The sequence below is a fragment of the Canis aureus genome, chromosome 24 (assembly GCF_053574225.1).
Source record: "Canis aureus isolate CA01 chromosome 24, VMU_Caureus_v.1.0, whole genome shotgun sequence".
Taxonomy (NCBI): Eukaryota; Metazoa; Chordata; class Mammalia; order Carnivora; family Canidae; genus Canis; species Canis aureus.
This window is the reverse complement of record NC_135634.1, coordinates 27,444,090-27,456,490: the sequence shown is the minus strand read 5'-3', so window position 1 is coordinate 27,456,490 and position 12,401 is coordinate 27,444,090. Positions and strand designations below refer to the sequence as shown.

The window sequence follows — 12,401 nt, the reverse complement described above, 5'->3', positions numbered from 1 at the left end:
TAGATCTATGACTTTACTATTTGTTTTCTATATGTCTCATCTCTATTTTGTTCCTGTATTCATCCTTTATTGCCTAATTTTGTATTTGGGTACACCTTTTTAATTCCTCTTTACTTTCTCCATCAGCTTTTTTCCTTTATTTTTCTTTCTTTCTTCCTTTCTTTCTTTCTTTCTTTCTTTCTTTCTTTCTTTCTTCTTTCTTTCTTCTTTCTTTTCTTTCTTACCATGTTGTCATAAATGGTAAGATTTCCTTCTTTTTAAAGACTATTATATATATATGAGTGTGTGTGTGTGTGTATATATATATATATATACACATATATATGTAAAAACTTCATCCATTCATCGATTCAGCAAACACTTATATTGTTTCCATATCCTATCTATTTTGAATAATGCTGAAATCTACATAGGAGTGAAAATCTCTTTGAGATGCTGATTTCATTTACTTTAGATATATGTCCAGAAGTGGGATCATAATGTAATTTAATTTTTTTTATTCCTTGAGGAATCTCCACACTATTTTACATAATGCCTGTATCGATTTACTGTCTCACCAACAGTGTACAAAGATTCCTTTTTTGTGGTGCCTGTGGTTCAGTCAGTTGAACAGCCAACCATAGTTTTGGCTCAGAGCATGATCTCAGGGTTCTGGGACTATTTAGTGGGGAGTCTGCTTGAGGATTCTCTCTCTCTCTCTCTCTTCCTCTGGCCCTCTACTCACTCTTTAAAAAGTAAATAAATAAATAAATATTTTTTAAAAGATTCCTTTTTCACCACATACTTGCCAACTTGTTATCTTTAGTCTCTCTGATAATAATCATTTTAATAGATGTGAAGTAATACTTCATTGGGGTTTTGATTTGCATTTTCTTGATGACTGGTGAAGTTGAGCACATTTTCATGTACCTGTTGTCCATTTGTATGTCTTCCTTTGAGAAATGTCTATTCAGATCTTTTGTCCATTTGTTTTTTTTTTGTTGTTGTTGTTTTCTTGTTTTGTTACTGAGTTGTGAGTTCCATATATACTTTGGATATTATTCCCTTATCAGACATGGTTTGCGAATATTTTCATCCATTTCTTAGGTTGTCTTTTCATTTCATTGATTTTGTCCTTTGCCGTGCAGAAGCTTTTTCCATTTGATGCAATCCTGTTTAGCTTTTTTTTTTTTTTTTTTTTCAATCTGAAGAGTTAAAGCATTCCTGCAAGTCATGTGTAGTGCTGATCAACTCTATTAGTTTTTGTTTGTCTGGGAACATTTAACTCTCCTTCATTTTTAATGGATTATTTTGCTGGTTATAGTATTCCTGGTTTGTAGATTTTTCTTTCAATACTTTAAATGTATTATTTCAGTCTTTCTGGAGTAAAGAAAGACTATTCCAGAGTTATGGAAATGCAAGGTTTCTGCTGAGAAATCCACTGATAGTCTTATGGGGTTTTCCTTAGATGAGTCTCTCTTCTCTTGCTGCTTTCAAAGTTCTCTTTGCCCTTGACTTTTGCCAATTTGATCATACTATGTCTTGATGTAGTCCTTTTTAGGCTAATCCTATTTAGGGACTTTGAGCCTCACGAATTTGGATCTCTTTTCCTCCCAAGATTTGAGAATTTTTCAGTCATTATTTTTTAAAATAAGTTCTCTCTCTCCTTTTTCTAGAAACCCCATTATGCATAAACTGATTCATTTGCTAGTTTCCATAAATCGTGTAAGCTTCTTCATGTTTTCTCATTCCTTTTTCTTCTCTAACTAGATAATTGAAAATTGTTGAGTCTTTGAGTTTGCAGATTATTCTACTTGGTCAAGTCTGCTGTTGAAGCTGTCTATTGCATTTTTCATTTTATTAATTACATTCTTCAGCTGTTCAGTTCTTTTAAATGACTTCTATCTCTTTGTTAAACTTCTCATTGTATTTATGTATTGTTTTCCTGATTTTACTGAGTTATCTATCTGTATTCTCTTATGGCTTTCTAAGCTTCCTTAAAAAAAAATTATTTCGTTATCAAAGATTTATAGATTTCCATTTCTCTGAGATCAGTTATCAAGACATTTTTGTGTTCCTTTTGTAGTGGCATGTTTCCTTGATAGTTCATTTTCATTATAGCCTTGTGTTGATGTCTGCACATTTAAGGAAGACCTCTTCCAGACTTTCCAAACTGGCTTTGGTGGGGAAAGAGCTTCATCTGTGGCTGGATTCTAGGGCACTGCATGGGTGAGATGCTGCGTCTCCAGCTCTGGGTGCAGAATATGGTTTTAGCTTTAGAACTAGGGAAGGCACAGTGGTGTATCCTCTGTTTCAGCTCCAGCAGCTGAGGTCAGCATCAGCAAAGACTGCGGAGGTTCCCAAGGCTTCAGGTCTTCCCAGTGACAGTGATGGGTCCTTGTGTGTTGGGGTCTCTGTTGGCAAAGGTTTTTGGGATTCTCCTGTTCCCTTTATTCTCTACAGGGGAATGTTGTGGACAAGAAGATCTTTCTTGGTGCTGGGTTTATATGCAGTCATGTTCACTATGGTGGTAGCACCAATATCTGAGTGCAGTGAAGTGGTCATAGTACCAGGTCTGGTGCATGATCATGTGTAAGGCATCTGTAGCTCCAGAGTCAGGGGTTCAGACATGCTCAGTGCAGCAGGAGCACTGCTGTCTAAGATGTAGGCAAATGTCAAGTGACCATGGCTCTAGAATCTACAACACAGGTGCAGTTGTGGTGGTCATGCCATTGTCTGAAGCATGACTGTACACAGAGCAGTTGCTGAGCTAAGGTATGAGGCATGCATGCAATTGTTGGGCAGGGGGGTGGGGGGGTGGGGGGCATGGCAGCCCCAGCCCTCGGGGATACAGCAGCTCCTTCTTAGGGCAGGGAGCACAGCAGTGGTTCTTTGGGGTCAGGGAGAGGGCATAGCAGTGGCTTCTTCTTTGGGTAGGGGGCACAGCAGCATCAACTCCAGGTAGCTTCATCATCTGAAGTCAGCAACAATAAATACTGTGGGAGTCTTTGGTGGTAAAAGCATTTGGGTGCCTGTAGCATTGGTAAGGTCTGCTGAGATCCTCTTGATGTCCTTTTTCCACATATGAGGAAGTCATGCTGAGGGAATGTCTTTTGATACCAAGTTATATCAGGGGCATAAGGTGGTCCAGATAAGATACTTTCCATGCTTTTCTACGCAGCCATTCTTGGTTTTGTGCTCCATTGCATTGCTGCAAGTTCTTCATTGTATTCCAGAGCTCTCTCAGTGCTATTTTCATTTTTTTTTGTAGTTCTTTATTTGTACTTTTGTTGTGTTGTGTTTTGTTTTTGTTTTTGTTTTTGTTTTTAAGAGAGAGACAAGCACTAGGGACCTCCTACTATGCTCACTTAGTAAGATCACCTCTTTGCATCTTCAATTTATCACAATTGACTTCAAATGAAAACTGATTTTTTTTTTTTTTGGTGAAAAAAGAAACTTTGCTCTAGTATAGCTCCATTTCTCATCCTTCCTCCATGTTATTATTGTCATATATGTTTATGTGTGCTATAAACCCTCAGTGTGATGTTGTAATTTTTGCTTTGAACAATCCTCTGTGTTTTTAAAAGTTAAGAGAAGAAAAAAATGTATTTACATTATTTACCTTCATGCTTGCCATTTCCAGCAATTTTCATTCCCTTTTGTGAACTGGTTACCACCTGGTGCTATTTTCTTTCAGCTAGAAGGATTTCTTTTTTCTTACTTTCTCTCTCTCTTTCTTTCTTTTCTTTTCTTTTTTCTTTCTTTCTTTCTTTCTTTCTTTCTTTCTTTCTTTCTTTCTTTCTTTCTTTCTTTTTGTAGTTTAAATCAGATAAAAACAATTTCTCTCACTTTTCTTTATCTGTAAAAGGATTCATTTCACTCTTATTTTTTTAAAAGATTTTATTTATTTATTTGATGGAGAGAGAGAGAGAGAGCACAAGCAGAGGAAGCAGCAAACAGAGGGAGCGGGAGAAGCAGACTCCCCGCTGAGCATGGACCCCCCCCCCCCAACACAGGGCTTGATCCCAAGACCCTAGGATCATTTACCTGAGCCAAAGGCAGATGTTTAACCAACTGAGAAACACACCTCTTTGCTTCCATTTTTAAGATAATTTTATTGGATAGTAAATTCCTAGGTGATAATTCTTCAGTACTTTTTTCTTTTAGCATTTTAAATATGCATTTCACTGCCCTTCAGCCTCTATTATTCCCAATTAAAAGTCAATCTTGAGTTGAATTGTTACCATATAATGTGATGCATTATTTTTCCTCTTGCTGTTTGCAAATTATCTCTTTTCTTTGGTTTTCTGTATTTTGACCATGATGTCTAGATGTGGATCTCTTTGTATTTATGTTACATAGACTATGTGGCTTATAACAACATATACTTATTTCCCACTGTTCTAGGGGCTGCAAAGTACAGGATTAAGGTGCCAGCAGATTTGGTGTCTAGTGAGGGTCCACTTCATAGGTGGTTATGTTTTCACTGTAACCTCACATGGTGAAAGGGAGGGGAGGGCTCTTTTGGGCCTGTTTCATTCTTGGGCACTAATTTTCATTCTTTTCCAAATAAATACTACTGAGAGAATTTGATTCTATACAACCCACATGAGGCTCCACTCGCATGACCTAATCACCTACCAAAGACTCTATCTCTTAATACCTTCACTCCAGGAATTAGGTTTCACCATATGAATTTTGGGGAGACATAAACACTCAGATGATAGCATTGACTCTTTAAGCTAGTGTTATTTACTAATGGTGGAGAATTTTCAACTATGTTTTCTTCAAATTATTTTTCAGCCTTTCCTTTTTCCTCTCCTTTGGGGGCTCTATTATATTTATATTTGAACCATTTACATTGTCTGGCACATCTCTAAAGCTATGATCATTTTTCTTAACCTTTTTTTGGGGGGGGCGGTGCTATCCTTCTTTGGATTGGATTACTATTTATTGCTCTATCTTCAAATTCATAGCTTCTTTCTTCTGCCATCTCAGATCTGCTGTTGAACCTATCTAGTGAATTTTCAATGTTAGTTTTGTAGTTTTCGGCTCTAGAAAATCCATTTGATTCTTTTGTAAGAATTTCCATTTCTCTGTTGAGATTCTGTTCTTCTTGGTTCATTAACATAAACTCCTTTCATTCTTTGAGCATATTGTCCTTTAACTCCCTGAACATAACTATAATATTTGCTTTGAAGTCTGTCTGCTAAATACATCTGGGCCCATTTGGAATCAGAATCTAGTGACTTTTTTTCCTGTTCCTTTGCATGTATGATAGTTTTTAGTTGAAAATTGGACACTATCATGACTCTGAATTCTGTTTTATTTTCCTGAAAGTTGTTGATTTTTTTTTTTAACCAACTTACCTGCACCTAGATTGTGAAGTTGTTTTCCTCCATGGTGTGCAGCCACTGATATCACTGTGCAGTTCTTATTTTTGAGTATTCTATTTTGCTTTTTAGTCTAGCTTTCTAAGGATAACCCCTGTTTCTGCACTGTTTAATAGTCAGGCAATTATTTGGACAGAACTTATGCTCAGTCACCTTGAATAAGTAACCTTCCACCTTCAGCTGCCTGAGCTGTGTGTGTGGTTGGAGGAACAAATTCAAATCAAATCTACAGCAAGCCCTTAGGTTTCCCTTGGTTTTCTCTTTTTGCTTCACTCTCTCAGTTCTCCCCAACTCATGTACATTATAGCACTTTGCCAAAGAGGTAGGGGGTGTTTATTAGCTCAACCATATCATGGCTCTCTTACTTCCAGGATTTCCCCCCATTACATTTCTGGGTGATTTACTGCCAACTCTGAACAGAGGCTATAACCTCAAGCAAGTAAAACTTCAGGTTCTCACTTCCTGTTTAGAACTGATTCCATGACCTTTAACCCATAAAATCAGATTTTCATCTCCTCATCATAGACCATATCTGTCACCACTAGATGGTAAGGTTACTGTTTTTCACTAACTAACAGCCCTCAAACCAAGCCCACCATTCATTCCCACTGGAAAATCTGTGATTCTCATCACTCAAGCTAAGGGTTGAGAGATGGGGGGTAGAACCAGTAAGCAAGAAGACCATAGACTCATGGTCCTTCTAATGCAGTAGCAGTTTTTTAAGATTAAATACTTCTTAATTTGTTGTCTGCCTTTGGTCATTTTCCAGTGTCCTGAAATGGTTGGTTTTGACATCTTGGTCTAGTTTTATACTTCTTTTCTTCAAAGGGAGATTGCCCAGCTTCTCACTCCACTATTCCTGTAGTGAATTTTTGACTGGAGTATTTTAATGTTTCTCCTACTCAAATATTTTATTGACCACAGGTTTTGATTTTGATCAGAAAGGTACTGGTGTCAGGAGGTTGTTGTAGATACATGGAAGCAGAGCTCCAAATTTTGCATAAGTCACCTCAAAAGTGCAAAAATAAGTAGGGGAGCCAATGAGGCTGAACACTAAACTGGGGGTTTCAGAGTCCAATCTCAGTGCAGCTATTAAGAGCCTTCTCTGAGGTTCTCTAACAAACATATCTAAAAAGGATACTCCTAGCCTTACCTAACACGTTTCACTGCTTCCTATCTTCTCCCCTGGGTCCTGCCCCCACCTCCTTTCTGCCTTTCTCATGGATTCTATGACTCCGTGAGGGTGAAAATGGCTGAAATTAACTTTCACTTCTGCTCAGACATGTGAAACCCAAGAGCAAGGTCATTTCCTCGTTCTTTTCTGAGTGGCTGCTAGAATCCATTTTTGTTTTTTTTTCCGACCCCTGACTACTGGAGGTGGATAGAAAGGTGACATTTTTTTCCAGACCACACAAAGTCCAGCTTACCTTCCCCTTCCTGCAAACACTCACATCTTCTTGTGTTCTAATCTTGAATAGATAAGCCAGAGTCAGAGGAAAATAGATTTTCTCCTTCGGGAGGTAGATTTCCTGCTCCCCACTATACTCTCAATATCATCAGGTGCAAGTACATAAAATTTGTCCAAAAGTCACTTGTCTAGTCATTTATTTAAGTAGGCATAATGGGACATAACTCAGGCAGCATCACTACATCCTTGTTCAGTAAGACTCAACATACGTATCTGCCTCTGAGAGTTTGAAGGATTCTTAGTCACAAGTCATGTTCAAAGCCATCTGCTTGGTAACTTCCCCCAATAATCCCTGATATTCCTATTGCTCCTGCCTCTGTTCTAATACTGTGCCTTGTTGGGTTCCTACGGCCACACTTCCCACATCCCATTATAATGTGAGTCTACCAGACACCCTTCCCAGGCTCCCTAGGCTGATTCCCTCAAAGGAGGGTAATGCTCATTTATATCTCTACCCTGAGCATCTGACGTGTCCTTACCACAGAGCAAATGCTCAAAAAAGTTTATTGTGTTAATTGAATTGAAATAGTAAGGCTAGGGGATCCCTGGGTGGCTCTGCAGTTTGGTGCCTGCCTGTGGCCCAGGGCGTGATCCTGGAGTCCTGGGATCGAGTCCTGCATCAGGCTCCTGGCATGGAGCCTGCTTCTCCCTCTGCCTGTATCTCTGCCTCTCTCTCTCTCTCTATCTCTGCGTGAATAAATAAATAAAACCTAAAACAAAAAAATAGTAAGGCTAAATAATCGCAATTCAAGTCAGCAATTTTTAAATAAAAAGTTTAAGGAGTTTGAGATTCTTTAACTTGTGTTTAATGTTTAGATCCAACTCTTAGGTGTCAGGAGATGAATATAATAATAAATTAATAGGAGCTATGTTCACTGAGCACAGTTGGTTTGGGTCATTGTTCTGGGCTCTTCATTACCAAGGAAAAAATAAGAAAAAGCAGTGTTAAGGATCAAATTTGGGACTTAGATTAGGTGCAGTCATATCAGCTACCAGTTATTTGGAGTTTATTATGTACTTAACACTGTAATACATATTTTTTATGCATTAATCAATTTATTGTCACAAAAACCTTTTGCGGAAATCAGATGGATTGTTTTCAAGAGGGCTTAGAATCCAAAAACTCTTTGTTGCTATTACTATGAAATCTGTCAAAAAGCCCTTTCTTACCAAAAGTTCACAGCAAATTACTGTCTTGGTTCTAAAATCCATAAGGAAACTGAGATTCTGGACTGTGGCCCCAGGCCAGCAGTAGAAGCAAGCCTGTCTCAATCCTATCACTACCAAGGTTCCCAGATGTAAAGGCAGGAGAGGAGCATGCCCATGGGCTCCCTTTCATCCCTGTATCAGAAAATAGGTGAGCAGTGGCTTAGCATGTGTGGCTGGACCCACAAATCTCCTGAGGTTATCTCAGCAACCTTCGAGGTCCTATTGGTCCCTCAGCTGGTGTACTAGAGGACAGCACCTCACCACTCCAGATAATAGGGTCCTTCCCACACCACCTCCATCATTCTCTGCTCTCCTGAGTTTTCAGAGCCAAGTGAAGTAGCACAATTGAAGAGGCTCTGCCATCAGAATCAACGACTGGTTGGAGTCCTATTTTTAAAAAAATGAGAGTTAGTGTTTATTGGGAACCAATTCTGTGCTCATCACTCACAGCCACTTTATCATTTGTGCCCATAGTATCTCTGGACTAGGTATTATCAGCACTATTTGGAAGACAAAACAAAACCAACAAGGCTGAGAGAAGGGCTGCCCAGGCTTACACAGATGGCACAAGGCTGCAGAGACCAAGCTCTTTCTTGTCTAGCAGATAAATGCTGCAAAGCAGAGTGAAATACCTTGTAGAGTTAGCTTGGAGGTTTACTAACTGCCAAGTTTGGTGCAGAAAAACACCTCCCATGTTATTAAACCAAAACCCCATGAGAAAACATTCTAGTGGCAGAGGGTCATTGGAACAGTGGCCCAGGGCTTGAGAAAGACCAGCTGCTTATGGTCCTTCCTCACAGGTTTTTCTGGGTCAGCGGTGCCCACTGGACCCAGCAAACCCACAGAAGCCTTCAAAGTGCTCTGTGAGAGGGGCGGGGCTCCTTGGGGGAAGCTGGTGAGGCTCTGACCACAGACCGGTGAGCCTGCCACCCCTGCCTGGTGCTTGCCACCAGCAGGAAGCCACGAGCAACGTGAACCGATTGAGACAACAGGGATGGGCTTTTTCTTTGGGATTGTATCAAGAGTTGCTGGTTACAGCTAGAAGGCTGCTGCATCACAAGGGCGCTGGGATTGAAAAAGCTATGGTGACAAGCCACTGAGCATCATCAAGGTAAGTCTCTGCATCTTTTGCTTTTTCAACCATCTTACTCTTTTCAACTGTGCAATGCTCTGAGGCCTGTAGTTGGGAGAGGGGGCAGGAACATTACTTTGGATGTTACAGATAGAGAAGACATTAATATGATCTTAGCCACAACTGTGAATAGATTGTCCCTTTTTTGGTTCATTTCTACATTAGAGAGTGTTTTGTTTTGTTCTGGTTTTGATTTATAAAAGTTCAGCCATCCAGGGAGATTCGCTTCTTGAGCTTTCTAAGCTGGAAAAGTCAGAATGTGCCACAGAGGAAAGACAGAAGAAGTGTGTGGGGTGGGAATATGGGTGGGCACATGCATGAGGGTTGTGGGGCTCCAGGCAAGTTACTCAGTCTCTCTATAAACAGGGTAATGGTACCTCAGGGGCAGACATAGGAGAGGTGAGCAGTGATGTATGGGGAGTGTCTGGCTCAAGGCAAATGATTGGTGGTTGCCCTTTTAAAATTTTGTTTGTTTTTAAATATATGGTTTTCCATTTTTCAGACTTCGGGGGTCGGGTGATGGAACAGGTTTAATGATGACGTTTTTGGCTAAGAGATCAGTTTCTGAAAAGGAATGAGCAGTTGATAACATATTTGGAGAGGAGTTTTAAAATTCTAGGGTTTAGACAACTGTTCCAGTCATTTGCTGTTGGGCCACTGTTTTCACCCCCAACTATCCCAACATTACCCAGGAACTAAAGAATTGTTATCAGTGTGTTGCCATAGTTAGAAAAATTGTGCATGATATATGTAGATACTTCTCCTTCCTGGATGGAGCTTGGCTCCCCTCACCTTCAGTGCAGAAGGGACTTAGAATAAAGCATGGAAAGGAAAGAACAGTAGCTCTGTGGTGAGGAATGCTGGCAGACACCATCTTAAGCAGGTGAATCACGGGATTCATCTCAAGGGATAAGTTGTGTTGCATCATATAACTTTGGCTATGGTGCAAGGAAAAAAGTACTTCCCCTCTGTGCTGTTCTTCCCCCAAACCCTTAAGCCCAGTCTCATTATGAGAAAACACCAGACAAACCCGAAGTGAGGGACAATCTGCAGATTACTTGACCTTTGCAATTGTCAAGGTCACCGAAAATGAGGAAAGATGGGGAAACTGTTATACATCAGAGGAGAGTAAGGAGACATGACAACTGAACCTGGAGCTCACATCTGGGATTGGGGATTGGAGTAGATCCTAGGGGGAAAAATACCCCCTGCATTTTTACCATTGTCTCTCCCAACTTCCCCTACCCCCCACCCCTCTTAGTCCTGGAAAGTTCTATATTTCTCTCTCTCTCTCTCTTTTTTTTTTTTTTTAAAGATTTTATTTATTTGATAGAAAGACAGAGAGAATGAGCATGAAGGGAGGGGAAGAACCAGACTCTCTGCTGAGCAGAGAGCCCAATGCAGGGCTCAATCCCAGGACCCTAAGATTATGACCTAAGCCGAAGTCAGATGTTTAACCAACTGAGCAACCCAGGATCCCCTATATTTCTCTTTCTTTGTGGCATTTCTCATTCAATTATTCTTTTATTCGACACACATTTTTTTGACCTCTGTGTAAGGGGCTTTAGGGCTAAGTACCTCACCCTCTGTCTGTCCAGCAGAGTTCACTGTGCTGGCTCAGGCTCTCAGGACTCCAAGTGCATGCCCAGAGACCCAAACCTGACCCCTTACTTGGTGACGAAGTGGAAGGCCAGAACAGAAGCAAGTGAGGCCCCTGACCTTGTGTGGAATACCAGGATGGAACCTGCCATCCTCTGGGCCCAACCATCCCCACAGAATCTGTGGCCAGCCAAACAGCTTGAGCTGTGCTGGAAAACAATTCCTTGTGAGCCATGCTGTGGGCTTAGGAATGTAGGACCAGCTCCTGCTTTAGTGACAACCTGGCCTGGGAGCTCACTGTACTTGCTGCCCTTGAGTCTGCAGCAGCCAGACAGAGCCAAGTCTGGCCCATGTCAAGGGGCCAGCATCTTTGTTTGTGAGGGTCAGGTGTGTGGGGAAGTAACAAGGGAGACAGAGAGACCTGACCCCACTCCTCCCCCCAACCCTCACTCCCAGGCCCAGCAGAGCAGGTGTGCCCTGGTTCTAGGGTGATGTCCCAGCCAGATTACAGAAAGAAAGAATCATGAAACTGTAGGAAGACAGCACTTAGATGAAAATCACAACACACAGATGAAGATCAGAACTGAGATCGTCGATTACTGCTGGGCCTGGAGTACTCTTCCTGTCACATCTCCTGTTCCCCCCACTGCCTCCCTGTCTGTTTTCACTAAGCCAGCCTCACTTCTCTGGACCACTCCAGGCCATGCTCCTGCTGCTCCCTCAACTTGGGACCCCCTCCCCACCTTCTCATCTGGGCAAGTTCCACCTCTTCAAACTCCTGGGATCAGTGCCACTGTCTTCTCTTCTATCACCAATGCCCAAATCCATCCCTGTGTCCCCGTGAACCTCTGACACATGCCAAGGGCTACTTGTTTGCAGGAGTTCTGGACCTTTGCTCCCCCAGGACAGGGAGCTGGTCCTCTTTCATCCCCCTCTGGGTGCCAGGGCTCAGGACAGTGTCTGGAGCAGGGCGGGTACCCTGTGAAAAGGTTTTTGAGGGAAACGGAACAAGGGCAAGCTCTGGAATGCCAGTGAGGATTAAGACAGGAGGAAGAAAGCTTGAAGGTAGAAACGCACGTAGATTTAATAATGACCCTTAGCCACAAAGAGCTTCAGTGCTGTCGCTGTGCCCAGGGTTTTAACGGGGGCCCTTGTGGCAGAAGGTGTTTGTGATTACGTTTCTGGTGTGTTCTGCTCACTGCAAGGCAAGGTGTTGGCCGAGGAAGATGCTGGGCCTTGGAGCCAGCCAGTTCTGCATTAGGACTGGATTTGCCACTTCCAGCTGGAGGAGTGTGAGCAAAGGACCCAGGTTTCTGTAAACTAGCATTCAGCTTCAAGCCCAAATATGAGAACTAGATTGAGCAGGATGATTGGAGCTGGAGCCTGAGGCATAGAAGAGGCTCTGCTGTGTTGCCTGCTGACCCTGCAGGACCTTCACTCATCACAGACTACTGTGTGCTTTCTCACCAGAGGGCTGATGTTTCCAAAAATCAGGTTGCAGAAGAAGGTTCTTCTGGGTTCCTTGTCGTTTACCTCTTTCTGCTGGCTCCTCTGCATACCTTGATACTTGAGCCGCTGGGCTAGGACTGGGGTGAGGCAAGTGAGTCACCTGGGGTGCAAA

General features: G+C 41.7%; 1 protein-coding gene across 1 annotated transcript in view; it reads left to right on the top strand.

Annotated features, from left to right (window-relative positions):
- The first annotated feature begins 8,985 nt into the window (after window positions 1-8,985).
- The window catches only part of BLK (BLK proto-oncogene, Src family tyrosine kinase), a 73,869-nt gene continuing 70,453 nt past the window's right edge, over window positions 8,986-12,401 (top strand). The window contains exon 1 of the mRNA XM_077868627.1: window positions 8,986-9,160. The gene's annotated coding sequence lies outside the window, so the exon portion shown is untranslated. The remainder of the gene's footprint in view (window positions 9,161-12,401) is intronic.